The sequence below is a fragment of the Macrobrachium nipponense genome, chromosome 12 (genome assembly GCF_015104395.2).
Source record: "Macrobrachium nipponense isolate FS-2020 chromosome 12, ASM1510439v2, whole genome shotgun sequence".
Lineage (NCBI taxonomy): Eukaryota > Metazoa > Arthropoda > Malacostraca > Decapoda > Palaemonidae > Macrobrachium > Macrobrachium nipponense.
In genome coordinates this window covers 29880407-29896497 of record NC_087205.1, presented here as the reverse complement: position 1 = coordinate 29896497, position 16091 = coordinate 29880407, and the positions used below count along the sequence as shown (strand labels likewise).

Sequence of the window (16091 nt, the reverse complement as noted above, 5' to 3'; positions counted from 1 at the left end):
ATATGGTGGAGGGGGGAGTGGAGTGGGGAGGGGGGAGGTGATCGAGAGTCTGTGTGGCTGTCGTTTCTTCGTCAGTGGACAGGACCATATTGATAATCCTAAGTCGTAAGTACTTGCTGTCTCCCCTAAGAATTCACGTTCGCTCTGCTTTCAAGGTATCTTCTAAAAAGCCCCGTTACTTTCTTCAGAGAAATTTCGAAGAGAACTCTGAGTATGTTCCTTTTATCATTAAATTAATATTTAAAAAGAATGAATCAGCTGATTCAAATGAGTGCATTTATTTAGGGGCGCTTAATGAAGATTTGACCATTTTTGAGCTTCGGATGATCTCCTCCATCATTCATTGAGAAGACTGATGCTTGCAGTGATCATAATGAAATATTTCAGAAATTGCATCCAAATAATATCAATACTAATGATCACAATGAAAATAAAAAGGTCGTTTTTTAAGTGGCGTTGGCGGAGGTATGCTCGCTGCCCAGTGCATTTGTTTCGCTTCTTCATTTTCATTACAGAATAACAAAAGAAGCATAAATAAATGGGTTACACATACAGAAAATTTTTGCTAAACGTGATATAGTCCTCACTGGAATAAACGTTTGATAAGTACATTTCAAACTGAAAAAACGCCATTATTCATATATGCATATATATATATATATATATATATATATATATATATATATATATATATATATATATAAATATAGTATATATATATATATATATACTATATATATATATATATAAATATATATATATATATATATATATATATATATATATATATATATATATATATATATATATTCCGCTTTTTCCATTTTTCTCAAAAAAACTATATTGTTCGTATGATATTTCGAAAACAAATATAAGAGCTCTAACTCGCTTTTCTTTCTTCATTTATGGCAAAGTTTGTGGCATTTATAATTTCGGAGATTCTAATGTCAACCATATCCTATTCATTTCTCTATTTTGAGACTAAATGTATCTGTTAAGTATTGTTTTGTGATAGGTCAGAAATCTTTTATTTTCATAACTGGCTTTTCTTTATTACTTTGTTTATTGAATCGATTTTTTTTTTTTTTTTGTTTTTTTTTTGTAAGTTGGCTCAAGTTTGGTTTCATTTATATTAAAAAGTTCTTATTTAGATATGCCTTTTTTATCGGCTTCAGGGCGAAATATTATTTTTTTACCACATATTAAAAATACTACAATATACGTTACATGTAAGAACGCTTTTTTTTTTTTATTGTGTGCCTTTAGTATGTATTTGTCTATGTTCTATGTTTATAAGGGATTCAAATATCGTTTTGAAAATAGCAAAGCACAACGCAACCGTCATCAGACCAGAGGTTCTAGGATGACTCACGTCTGATAATTGTAATTTTCAAACACTTGTGCTTCTTCACTGGCTGAAGTCTTATTCTCTGGCGTCGGAATTTTATTTGTCAATGTGACTTTGAGGTCAAAATAATCTTCCCTCTTCGTTTCGTCTTTCCTTACTATTTCGTTCATTTGGCTTCGATCAGAACAAGATTAGAATTTACATATCACTGCTATTTCTGTATTCAGTTTGTGATCGTAATACTGCTGGCAATGTTCAGCTCATAATATCGATTGTGATATTGGTCTAATTTCAGTTTTTGTGATCACAAAATTGAATAGAATTTTAAGTTTTGATACTCATTAAGTGAATATGATCAAATTTTTAATTGATTTTATCACTATTATATTTATGCTTCAGAAATTTCATTTATTATTATTATTATTATTATTATTATTATTATTATTATTATTATTATTATTATTATTAAAAAATCCTCATAGAACGCACGAGTATTCAAATGGAGAAGCAAATCCACAGTTATGTAAATGTACATATATTTAAATTTAAAAACCGCACGGATAGCTTTTGGAATATGTTCGGTTCCCCTTATCAAACTGACTCATTGATATAGCACTACAGTGAAGTAAACAAAACAGGAGTCAAAATTAAGTGACTTGTTTATAAACAATGGAACCGGTCGTCAAGTATAAATCAGGCAATGCCGTCGTTTTCTGATGAAAGCCCCGCCAGTCGTCTGGAACATCTAGTTGGTCCTTGCCCAGTGCGGTCGTTCTGATGGTCCTCTTCAACAGCATAGGCGCCGGCAGCATCGGTTACTGGAAGTAGCCGAGTTACCTGAACGGGAGGAAGAGAGGCAACCGCAGCATCAGATGTGGCTAAAGAGACAACACTATCATAATGTTCTTTGTTCTTAAAGCCTTTAATATATTTGTTGGAAATAAGGTTATTGGTGAATTTATCTTCATTGTGATTTTTTTAACAGTTTTCCGTATTCTGTTTAAATGAGGATTAAAAGGGAGTACAAGACAATTCCGAATTGTCTTGCACTCCCTTTTAATCCTCATTTAAAAAGAATACAGAAAACTGTTAACAAAAATCACAATGGTAAAATAAATATAGTCTTTAATTATAACAACACTATTAAAAGACTTCTTATACACAACAACAGCACAACGAATCACAAACATGTTGGTGTTTACGAAATTCCCTGTTCAGAATGTGACTCTAAATATTTCGGGGAAGTGGTAGAGGGCTGCCCAGTAGAATCGGGGAACACAAAAGAGCATACTAGTTGCATGTGGATAACAATGTGTTAGTCAGTCACAGCCTTAAGCTCGATCACCGCATAAATTGGGAAGAATCTAAAGTAATTTTTAGAAGTAAAGATGTTGGTATAAGAAGGCTAGTGGAGGGTGCGGCGATAGACTGGTTTTTCAATGGAAGGCGATAAATCCTTCACACAGGAAGATAAATTCACCAATAACCTTATTTCCAACAAATTTATTAAAGGCCTTAAAAATAAAGAACATTATGATAGTGTTGTCTCTTTAGCCATATCTGATGCTGCGGTTGCCTCTCTCTCCCGTTCAGGTAACTCGGCTACTTCCAGTAACCGATGCTGCCGGCGCCTTTGCTGTTGAAGAGGACCATCAGAACGACCGCATTGGGCAAGGACCAATTAGACGTTCCAGACGACTGGAGGGGGTTTCATCAGAAAACGACGGCATTTCCTGATTTATACTAGACGACTGGTTCCATTGTTTATAAACAAGTCACTTAATTTTTGACTCCTGTTTTGTTTACTTCGCTGTAGTGCTATATCAACGTGTCAGTTTGATAATGGGAACCGAACCGATTCCCGAAAGCTATCCGTGCTGTTTTTAAATTTAAATATATGTACATTTACATAACTGTGGATTTGCTTCTCCATTATATTATTATTATTATTATTATTATTATATTATTATTATTATTATTATTATTATTATTATTTTATTATTATTATATTCGTGATTCCAAATATGGTATTATTATTATTATTATTATTATTATTATTATTATTATTATTATTATTATTATTATTATTATTGTATGCTGGAAACAGGCCTTCATTAAAATAAGTTTTATTGAAAATAATGACAGAATTTATAGGACTGATTTCATACAAAATTCTCTCAATTCTTCTTAACAAATCATAACAAGAATTGAGAGAATTTTGTATCAAATAAATTCTGTAAATTCTGTCATTATTTTCAATAAATTATTATTATTATTATTATTATTATTATTATTATTATTAATTATTATTATTATTATTATTATTATTTTTATTATTATTTTCATATTTATGATACAAAAATAATCGATTATATTGCTATTGTCATATTTATGATCCCAAAATAATTCCTCTTATCTAATCATTCTTTCCTTTTTACTTTTTTAACAGCCTACTTCCAAGTAGGCATAACTGGACTACATCAATGAATGCCAGCCTGTCAATCAGTAAGTAAAAAACGAATACATATGGATTAGTTTTGATGATTTGATGTTGGATGCGAATATCAACGTGGTAGGAACTTATTCGAATTCAGAAACACCTGTACAGGGGTGTCCATTGCCTGAACACCTGTATTTTAACACCTAGCTGCGGGCCTACGCGACGCTGAGCTGTCAGAATTATAAAGAGAATAGGTTTGTAAAGCACGCTCAATAATAATAATAATAATAATAATAATAATAATAATAATAATAATAATAATAATAATAATAGAAACAATTACGTTTTCAACGGAGTTTAGTTTGCAGAGCGTCTTCTCTGTTCTCCTTATTATATTCTTCTCATTTGCGGGTAGGTGGAATAATAATATAATAATAATAATAATAATAATACTAATAATAATAATAATAATAATAATAATAATAATAATAATATATTAGTTATTATTATTATTATTATTATTATATATTATTATTATTATTATTATTATTATTATTATTTCCTCGCCAATACATGAAAACAAGAAAAATATATAGTAATATGAAAGCTCTTTAGCATAATAATAATAATATTAATAATAATCACAACAAAAACAATAACCAGATATGTCCAAAGAACGACAGATGGGTATAACATCTCACCCTTATGTAGAAAGTGTAATATGAAAAATGAAACTATAAACCACATAGCAAGCGAATGTCCGGCACTTGCACAGAACCAGTACAAAAAGAGGCACGATTCAGTTGCAAAAGCCCTCCATTGGAGCCTGTGCAAGAAACCCCAGCTAGCTTACCAACCGTGAAGGAATGATAGAAAACGATCAAACAAAGATCCTCTGGGACTATGGTATCAGAACAGATAGGGTGATACGTGCCAATAGACCAGATGTGACGTTGATTGACAATATCAAGAAGAGAGTATCACGCACTGATGTCGCAATACCATGGGACACCAGAGTAGAAGAGAAAGAAAGAGAAAAGACTGATAAGTACCAGGAACTGAAAATAGAAATAAGAAGGATATGGGATATTCCAATGAAAATCGTACCCATAATCATAGGGACACCAGACACGATCCCAAGATCCCTGAAAAGGATCCTGGAAAAACTAGATGCCGAAGTAGCTCCAGGACACATGCAGAAGAGTGTGCTCCTAGGAACAACACACACAGTGAGAAAAGTGATGGAGTCCTAAGGAGGCAGGGTGCAACCCGGAACCCCACACTATGAAAAAAGAAAAAGAAACACCCAAACGAATAGGATGACTGTGATAGAGAAAGATGAATAAATAAATAAAAATAATAATAACATTCTTTTCAAGAGGAAACCAATAAAATTGATAGTCTTCTGAAAGCCATCCTGGAGTCTTGTATTCAATTAGAACTGATAATGCAAAACCACGCCAGGCCTGCTCATAACAATCCAGACTCAGTCTTATATCATTAATGAATTCACTACCCTTCTACAGCATGTGACGGAGAAGCCCCAAACAACTGTAAGGCTAATGGAGGCCATTGTCGAAGGAGTTGCGCAGAGGAGGAGGTGTACGCCTTTTGGCACGACTGCGCTAAAGGAGACTGCAGGTTAGAGAGAGAGAGAGAGAGAGAGAGAGAGAGAGAGAGAGAGAGAGAGAGAGAGAGAGAGAGAGAGAATAGGTAAAGTTTGAATGGTCTGTAAATGAAAAAGCTGTTCTTAGGATATACATGGACCTGGGATCAGATTGAGCTGCTATAAATAGCAGTCTTTATACCTGACGAGAGAGAGAGAGAGAGAGAGAGAGAGAGAGAGAGAGAGAGAGAGAGAGAATAGGTAAAGGCTGATTGTACTTTAGATGATAAACCTGAGATAAACTTATGAGATCAGTTTGAGCTGTTAACAGTCTTTATACCTGACGAGAGAGAGAGAGAGAGAGAGAGAGAGAGAGAGAGAGAGAGAGAGATTTGGTAGAGATTGACTGTATTGTAGATGGAAATACTGTGACTAGTATACATAGACTTGGGATAATCTTATGAGAGGATGATCAGTTTGAGCTGAAAAAGGCCTATTACGTTTAACTATGAAATGGAGGAGTGTACTACAACTTGTAGACAAGAAACTGACTGATCTGTGTGTATGTGTGTGTGTGTCTGTGTCTATGTAATAGATAGAGATAGGCTCATATTCAATGTGAGAAATATCTTAAGTCCATTTTACCTAACCCATCACAAAGATGGTAAATAAACTAATAAAACTATCATGTAATTATCTGGTAAACATGTCACTTACACCCTACCTCTGTTTCAGGTGCTGCAAGGAATGTCTGCAGAGCACGTGCGCTGAGGGAAGGGTATCTGCGCCCACCCAGCTCGGGAATGCCCCAAAGGCTTCTTCCCAAGCGAGCAACTCTGCAGGGGCTTCAATGATAAACCGTGCAAGTGCTGCGTCCCTTGTCAACAACCCGAATGCCTAGGCGTGACAGGCTCTTGTCAGGACAAAGCCAGCCCCTGCCCGGATGGTAGCAGCGACAATGCTGTTGAGGTCAACTGCCCCTGCCCAGATAACAAATGGTGCTGCTGCTCCCGAAGAAAGTGGCCTTTCATTCCTTATACTGTACTTTCGTTCATGTTGCCTTTCTTCCATCTGACTTTTCCACGCTCTCCTAGAAATTGTTTCCTGTTACGCCTTTTAGATCTTCTTACTATTAATTTCCTTTTCAGCGCCGAGTGACTTCATCACAGGACCCAGTTCTCGACCTTTGGCCTAAATTCTTTATTTTTATTCTTATTTCGACCTAAGTAGTGTTGTAGATTGCCTTGCAGTAGGTAGTAGGGTGAACCAAATAAATTATTTAAATTATTATGAAATGGAACTAGATAAAATAAATAAATGTAAATAAGCACATAAATAGGTAAACAGATGACAATTAATAAAATGAATATGAATAAATATTAAGAAAGAAGATAGAGATAAATTAATTGAGAAAATAAACTACTTAAGTTATTAGGTAAGATCTTTGTAATCGTCCAAGAGGGATGTTGAGATTCTTAATTGTGGGTAGAATGTTGAGGGAAAAAGTCGATTGCAAAACACTGAAGAATATCAGACTGTGTTGTCTTCTCTGTTGCCGTAGCAGTCGATTCTCTACAGATGTGAGAGGGGAAGTAAATGTTTCCTATTTGGTGTTTGTCAGCCCTAAACCGGGAGTAGTTGGATATCTCGAGAAACCTGAACTGTTGCTGGCATAACGAATCTCCTGCCACGCCCAAGAAGGAGCCATATTCAACCACGCCAGGACTGCTCATAACAAATGAATAAAAAGAAATGATATTATCCCTAATATCATAATAATAGATCAGACAACAGATCCCCGACGTCTGCGCCTCCTAGAAGCCCTTCATATAGGTAAGGAGAAACCAAAGTTAAATATAACTCAAGAAACGTTTCTTCTTCCTACCGCTGCCCGGAGAGCAGCGAGCGACCCCCCGACGATGCCAGATAATCAGGAGCCCCCACAGGATGATACGAATCCTGCTACAGACGGAATTCTTGACGTTCATCCCCAGGCACACTACTGTGGCGCTCGCACGAGAGAATCCCCGAGACCTTCGAGGCGAGATCCACGGCTTCGCCCAAGACCGGCCCGACCAATGAGAATGCAACTCTAGGTCCGTGCAGCTATAAATACCGTTCCGCAAACTTTCTTGCTACAGTCTTTTCAACCAACTCGTCCGAAGATGACCTACGAGAAAGTCGAAACGTCACGTGATACCAGCTATACCAGCACCAATACCAGCCCTTAAACCAAAGACGACCCTGGCCCGAACTGAACTACTGTTACGGAATAATACTGGCACTGACGACGACCCCTGCTTGACCTGGACCTGATATCCTGTTCTAATAGAAGATTCCTTCAGCAATTACAATTTTTTTAAAATTCCCAATATGAATATTGGCCAGTTACTCAGAAACATCGCTGAGCCTGAGAAGCGAATTGTAAGGAAAATAGAAAAAATTAATATATAAAATCAACTCGCTTAATTCTGCCATCCTTTTTAACAGTATTTGCCAAAATAATAATAATAATAATAATAATAATAAGGTTGTCACTTTCCCAACGGGGAAGGGGGAAGAGGGAGGGGGAAAGGATGGGTTGGTGGCTTTAACTTACAGGTTTTTTACACTGCGCCAGAGGTTGCCACTTTCCCATGGGGGGAGGGGGAGGGTTGAAGGGAGGGGGATGGGTAGGCGGAATTAACTTATGGGTTTTTACACCACGCCAGAGGTTGCCACTTTCCCACGGGGGGAGATGATGGGTAGGCGGCTTTAACTTACTAGTTTTTACACCGTGGCAGAGGTTGCCGCTTTCACAAGGGGAGAGGGGGAGGAGGGGATGGGTAGGCGGCTTCAACTTACAGGATTTTACACCAGCCCAGAGGTTGCCACTTTCCCATCGGGGGGGGGATGGGTTGGCAGCATTAACTTACTGGTTTTACACCTCACGAGAGGTTGCCACTTTCCTATGGGGGGAGGGGAAGGGAGAGGCGATGGGTTGGCGGCATTAACTTGCGGATTTTTAAACCGCACCAGAGGTTGCCACTTTCCCATGGGGGGGAGGGGGAGGGACGAAGGGATGGGTAGGTGGCATGAACTTATGGGTTTTTACAACGTGCCAGAGGTTGCCACTTTCACATGGAAGGAAGGGGAGGTGGGAGGCAAAGGGGATTGGTTGGCTGTAATAACTTAACCGTATTTACACTGCACCAGGGGTTGCTACTTTCCTATGAAGGGGAGGGGGAGTGGGGTGGGGATGGATAGGCTGCATTAACATACGGGTTTTTACACCACACCAAAGGTTGCCACTTTCTCATGGGGGCAGGGGGAGGTGGCATTAACTCACTGGTTTTTACACCGTGCCAAAGGTTGCCCATTTCCCATGGGGGGAGGAGTAGGGGATGGGTTGGCGGCATTAACTTACAGGTTTTTACACCGCACCAGAGGTTGCCACATTCCCATAAAGGGGACGGGGAGAAGGGAGGGTGGATGCTTTGGCGACATTATCTGTAGGGTTTTTACACCATGCCAGAGGTTGCCACTTTCCCATGAGGGGAGGGGGGAGCAGGTTTTTAAACCGCACCAGAGGTTCCCGCTTTCCCATTGGGGGAGGGGGCATTAACCTACGGGTTTTTACATCACGTCAGAGGTTGCCACTCTTCCTTGGGGCGAAGGGGAAAGAGGAGGGGATGGGTAGGAGGTATTAACTAAGGGTTTTTACACCATGCCAGAGTTTGCCACTTTCCCATAGGGGAGGGGGAGGGGAGATGGATGTGTTGGCGGCAGCATTAACTTATGGGTTTTTAAACCACACCAAAGGTTGCCCTTTTCCCTTGTGGGGAGGGGGAAGGGGATGGGATGGTTAGGCGGCATTAACTTGAGGGTTTTTAAACCGCGCCAGAGGTTGCACTTTTCCTTTAGGGGAGGGGAGGGGGAGGAGGAGGGGATGGGTTGGCAGCATAAACTTACGAGTTTTTTAAACCCGCGCCAGAGGTTGCCACTATCCCATGGAGGGAGGGGGAGGGGGAGGGGATGGGTAGGCGGCATTAACTTAGGGACTTTACAACCCGCCAGAGGTTGCCACTATCCCATGGGGGCGAGGGGAGGGGGAAGGGGAGGGTATGGGTAGGCGGCATTAACTTATGGGGTTTTACACTGCGCCAGAGGTTGAAACTTTCCCATAGGGGGAGTTCAATGGGGAGGGGATGGGTAAGCGGCATTAACTTACGGGTTTTTAAACCGTACCAGAGGTTACCACTTTCCCATGGGGGGGATGGGTAGGCGGCATTAACGTATGGGTTTTTACATCGCGGCAGAGGTTTCCACTTTCCCATAGGGGGAGGGGAAGGGGATGGGTAGATGGCATTAACTTACCGGTTTTTACACGGCGCCAGAGGTTGCCACTTTCCCATGGGTAGAGGTGGAGTGAGGAGGGGATGGGCAGGCGGCATTAACTTACCGGTTTTTACACGGCGCCAGAGGTTGCCACTTTACCAAAGGGGGGGGAGGGGTTAGTGGGTGGGGGGCAAGAGATGGGCTTATTGCATTAACTTCCAATGACTACATCCTGAAGAGACGAGGCATCGAGACTGCAACGTGTTCCTCTTCTTTGGTGTAACTTTGATTATACTTGTCGAGGAAGACTCCTAGCAAGTCAGCAACATCTTGAACGGTAAAAGGATGCTTCATGCAAAGTCTACGTATTTTGAGCAAGTCGCTTTTCATTGGCGCTGGCATTTCAATGTATTTTGCACAGTGTCTGAGTAGAATCCTCACGTTATTTTTATCCAAGAATGGAGTCTCCTTTATAACGTTACCGAATCGATTTTTACTCATTCGGCCTCCTTGTCCAAAGCACGACTGTTGGCGCCTGTGTCTCTTCATTAACCACAATATTTCTCTCGTGCAGGTCGTTATGAACTATGCCCCGATGATGGATGTTTGCAATGATCACTGCAATCTTCTTTATCATTGATATCATTTCCATCGGTTGCACAAAGATGTCGTCAATATAACGTCCATATCTGCGGGGTTGCTGCATCCTGGCGAAGACCCGTTCCTCCACGATGCCTATATAAAAGTTAGCGAAGAGGACCCCCAGTGGGGAGCCCATCGCAACGCCGTCCTTCTATGGGAACATCTGTCCACGGTGGGTGGAGAAAGGGGTCTTCTTCGTGCAGATCTCCAGCAGACTTTGATGACTATGGTATCATAGTTTATTTGTAAAATTCAAATATATACACCTATTTTGACACTGTATTTGATCATGACCTCTATAGGCGCTCTACTAGCCCGTTAAACTAGCACGGAAAAAGCCGCTATTCGCAAAATAGAGAAGAATCTCTACAAGTGTAACGCTGCTGAAGTAACCATTACTTTTAATAAAGTATATTATTATTATTATTATTATTATTATTATTATTATTATTATTATTATTATTTTCCTTACAGAAAGTCCTCCATTCATTAGTTAAATTGTGCTCTAAATCCGCCAAGTCATAGGGCAATTGCACCATCGAGGAAAGAAATTCATGTTTTAGCTGTATTTGGCTCAGAACGCTGTTAATAAACCAAGCAAAGGGAATAAAGCTAAACTGCTAAATCACTTGCATCTTGCGTCATATTCATTTTCGATTCATTTTTTTTATTTTAAGAAATCAGAAAAGGGGAGGAAGATATAATGCTTTATCTTTTATCTTTCTTAAATTCCAAATATCAATTGTTCATTGACGTTGGGGAATCTCCAGTCTATTAGTGAGTAATATTATAATCAATCGGTCATTGTCAAGGGCAGTTGTAGGCCTAATCTTGAGGTGAAGAGGCCTCCTTGAAGTATAGACGGTGGCTGTCTTCATTCGGATAGAGGACGGTCTAGAGGCCTGGTAGGCGCTAATTGGTGGTAATTAGGGAAAGAGGCTTATGGCTGGAACCTTCATTCGACCTTTGTGTGACGCGAAATCATCTTAAAAAGCAGCGTGTTAGTTACTTTTACTTAAGAAAGAGGGAATTTTGCAACAGTAGGAAGCAAAGACTTGATATTTCATGAGGGTTGATCGCCTTCCTTTTGTATCATCCAAAACGTTATGTATCAGCCTTTGGGTCCTTCGATTTCATATTTAACAGGTTATATACGCTTTACATTGATACCACAAGAACGATAAACTTGCAGAAAGACAGGAAAATTTTTAAACAAGTAGAGATCTTTTTCTATTGAGGAGAGGAAACATTTGATTCCTGAACACACCCATGAGACAAGCAAACTAAATTATACACTCGGGATTTTCCTTTGTTTCAATTTGTATTGACATCCTTTATACATATCTGTTATTCACTCAATTTTATGATACACTGAAGTAATGGGGCACCATGACAGTGATGATCAAGACCTAGGACCTTGATGAAAGTTGACCACTAACCAGAAAGGCATGAGCGAGAGTAGGCAAAATGAAGAAGCGAGCAAAAGAAGGCCAATTCGAACGAATGTAACTTTTAAACGACACGGGAACTAGTTGCAGAAGATAAATATGTCTTGGGAGCCGGAGACCTAAAAGAATGGTCAGGGAAACTTTACTGCCGGGAAAGTCCGGAGGAAAACTCCCAAAGTCTTTAAAAAAGAACGCAGGGATTATTTCGCTCTAACACATTTTTGGGCAACCAGAAAACCGTCCTTTCTTAATTATCATTATTTATAGAGCATTTAAGAGCAATATTGGTATAAGAGGCAATTATCACTTTTCAGTATCTATCATTTACGTTCATTAATCTCGCTGGTCCTCAGTACATATTAATTAAAGTTCTTCGGCCAATTAATTCCATTGATTTATTTCGACTAGACACGAAGAAACAAGCAATGATTTCAAGAGTATGTTTGTGAATGCATAGATAAATTGAGAAAGTTAACATCTGTTAAGATAAGAACATGAGAATTGTTATACATTTAATAAGTTAATTAGTAAGTCTAAGAGAATTATTTTTCATTTGTTAATACCACTTACCCACTCAGTCTTAATGTGATTAAATGTATTTACGAACATGAAAATCTTTTTCTCTTTTTTATGAACAGTTACAACATATCTTTTATCATTTAATCTAAATTTTTATCTTATTTGTTTTCATCTAATCTGTTTGTTGTAGTTTTGTCTTCACTTATTCATTTTACCGTACTAAGCTCCCTTCCTTAGGCGCGAAGTATTTAGATTGTATCGCGAAAACGGGAAAGAAGAGAAAATAATGGTTTCAGGAATAAATTCAGAGTACTCCTGTTGACATACGCTCACTGACGTATATGGTTGAAGGCCTAACAAAGAGATCTTATAATTAGTTACTGATATCATGATAAATAGGTTTATCGTAAAGAAGTTCTAAAAATGTCAGTACAGGATGCACGACCAATTATGCAAATTAGCGTTATGCAAATTAGTGAAATCAAGCAAAATTATGTAATGATGTCGAAAAGTTACGAACACGAATGGATTATGTTTCTGGGGTGGGGGTGGGGGTGGGGTGGGGCGTTGGAGTTGTTTTGGTCTTTGTACATTCCGTGAATGAAAGCCACTCACAGATATTCGTGAATACCTAATAAACGTAAATTATTAGACCAAAAAATAAATGGTAATATCTCATATTCTACTTAGATTTTTAAGCGGTAAAATCGAAAAGTAAAAATAAAAAAAAGCAAAAGAAAAACGCCAAAAATCAAAAAACTCTAACTCATATTAAACGAGCAATAATCTAACGCTCCCTTTCTGTCAGTTTATGTGGATATTAACGCCAACTGATGGCGTTAAATCCCCTCTTGTGTGGTCTGTGGGGAACAACAGTTGATCAATAGCTCCCGATTTGATTAACAGGGGAATCGAGGGGAATTGTAGGGATTAGGGAGTGGGGAAGCTACTTTTATCCATTATCGGCTGGAGAGTTCTATAAAAGTTGAGAAGAAGGGAGCCGGGGAATAAAAGTGAGTGTCTTTTTAATACGTTGTTTATTACATTTTTCTGGTTAGTTATCAGTTTTCTGTAAAAGAAAAGTATTAAGCCTGTTTTGTTTGTCCATTCGCACTTTCAATGTCCGCCCTCAGATCTTCAAAACTACTGAGGCTAGAGGGTTGCAAATTGGAATGTTGATCATCCACCCTCCAATCATCAAACATAACAAATTGCAGCCCTCTAGTCTCAGTAGTTTTTAATGCATTAATTCAGTGCTTTACCTTAAAGCCCAATAATAATAATAATAATAATAATAATAATAATAATAATAATAATAATAATAATAAAATAATTATAGTGCATCATTAATGGGTGCATAACACAAACAAACTGATGCTACCTTGATTTTACTCGAACCGCAAACCGCGCGTACAACAATCACTCGTACAATAGAATCCCATTCACCTAGAACCTTCTCTGCCTTTCATCCCAACAGTAGTGCTACTACCTGGTAATGCATGTCATCCAGTCGGCCAGATGGCAACAAACATAAATTATTCTCCGAATCCAATTTATCGATTCTAATTAATCTTGTCTCTGTTACAGCGCAAATGTCTAATTCATAACTTTGAAAAGCTGCCACTAACTCTTCATTCTTGCTATCCTGATTTACCTTTTTCACATTCCAGTCCCAAATTTTGATAGTACTTTTAACATGACTAAAAGCAATAGGAGAGTGTGAGATTCTTAGCACCCCTGCCCTTTAAAGGACTGCATGGGACAGGGGTCCACTCAGCTCCTGTCGGAGACCATCAAGGTTTCTTTGGCCAAACGCATGAACACTTCGCCACAGTGTTGCAATCGCAAAAGGCAGCTAACTTGCTTACAAACCCACACCCGAAACTTTTCAGCTATGCTGAGGTCATTCGCATGCCAGAGTGCTTCCAAGCATTTCCCTCTCAAGGAGTTTATCTGCTTGAGAAGCAAATACCCCCTGCTCCTAGGGGCATTGATCTGTGTATACAATACATGTATTGAGCTATATACAATGCATAAAGCCCCACTCACCATACATAATAATAATAATAATAATAATAATAATAATAATAATAATAATAATAATAATAATAATAATAATAAGTATCAGGAGCTGAAAATAAAAATTAGATATACCAGGGGAAACTGTACCCCTATTCATAGGAACACTGGGCACGATCCCAAGATCCTTGAAAAGGAATCTGGAAAAACTAGCAGCTGAAGTAGCTCCAGGACTCATGCAGAAGGGTGTGCTCCTAGAAACAGCGCACATAATGAGAAAAGCGATGGATTCCAAAGGAGGCAGGATGCAACCCGGAACAATTACATAATAGTTCAGTACTTTACCTTATAAACCTCAGTTACCTCTAGATGTAATACGGATATTTTCATCTTTTATAAGATAAAAATTATTTTGCATGTTCCCTTATGTATACTCTTACCTGTATGCTCCTTTCCATATGCTCCCTTCTGTGATCTTGTATGCTCCCTTCTATATGCTCCTTCCCACATACTCCCTTCAGTATGCTCCCTTCTATATGCTCCCTTCTATGGCTCCCTTCTGCATACTCCCTTCTGTATGCTCCCTTCTATGTTCCCTTCTATAGGCTCCCTTCAATATACTCCCTTCAGTATGCTCCTTTCTATATGGTCCTTTTTGTAGCTGACTAATATAAATTTCCCTTTGCATACACCCTTCTGTATGCTCCATTCTATATGCTCCCTTCTGTATGATTCCTACTGTATACTCTTCGCTGTATGCTCCCTTCTAATGCTCCTTTCTATATACTCTTTTCTGTATGCTCCCTACTAAGACTACTTCTGTTTCTATTCAACTTCTGTCCCATGAGTTTCTATATGCTTCCTGATGGTTCTTTATGCTCCCCACTGTATTGCTCTCTATAGTACATTCTTATTAGCATTCTTCTGTATACTCCCTTCTCTATGCTCCTTTCTAAATGCGCCCTTCTGTATCTCCCTTCTGTATGCTCCTTTCTATATACTCCCTTTTGTATGCTCCTTTCTATATGTTCTTTTCTGTATGCTGCTTTCTATATGGTGCGTTCTGTATGCTGCTTTCTATATGCTCCGTTCTGTGCTTCTGCAGAAATTCGTTCTATGATGAAGAAGAATGAATTTGAAGAAGTTGAAGAGTGTACAGCCCCTTTATCAATGTTTATATTCGTAAATATTTATAATCCTAATAAGCAAACTATAAGATTATATATAGATGAAGAAACCCAAGCACAAACTCCACCCAATCTCTCTCTCTCTCTCTCTCTCTCTCTCTCTCTGTTTGTATGCCTCTAGTACAAAACGCTGGGCAAATATTTGTGCAGGGAGATTCTTTTAATCAAAAGATTTTGTTTTTAAAATCAATTACTGATATTTTATCTGCTCATTCAACTGATTCCAAATGGCAATGTTGTCTTTATATCAGCAAAATATCAAGGGACAGAGATTGACTTGTTACAAAAGTTAGTTAACATATTTTGAAAGCAATTTCGTATAAATACCACGAGCTGACGTTTAGAACTGGTTGTATCTATATTTGCCTAAAACGAAAAACATTTCCATCTTTCCCTTATACATACTTGAAATTCAGATTTGGTATAATTTTCATAACGTTTGCAAAAGCGTTGTTTGAATGGCAATAATTGACGAATTTCCTTATAATTGCAGAAGAGAGAGCAATGCTCGGCATCTAGACTATACCATCACGATAATCATAGGAATAACCAATTATCAATAGAA

General features: G+C 38.4%; 1 long non-coding RNA gene across 1 annotated transcript in view; it reads left to right on the top strand.

Moving 5' to 3' along the window:
• Window positions 1-6286, top strand: part of LOC135224449 (uncharacterized) — a 289668-nt gene extending 283382 nt beyond the window's left edge. The window contains exons 4-5 of the long non-coding RNA XR_010316735.1: window positions 5315-5429; window positions 6130-6286. This is a non-coding gene — a long non-coding RNA (uncharacterized LOC135224449). The remainder of the gene's footprint in view (window positions 1-5314; window positions 5430-6129) is intronic.
• The last annotated feature ends 9805 nt before the right edge of the window (window positions 6287-16091 follow it).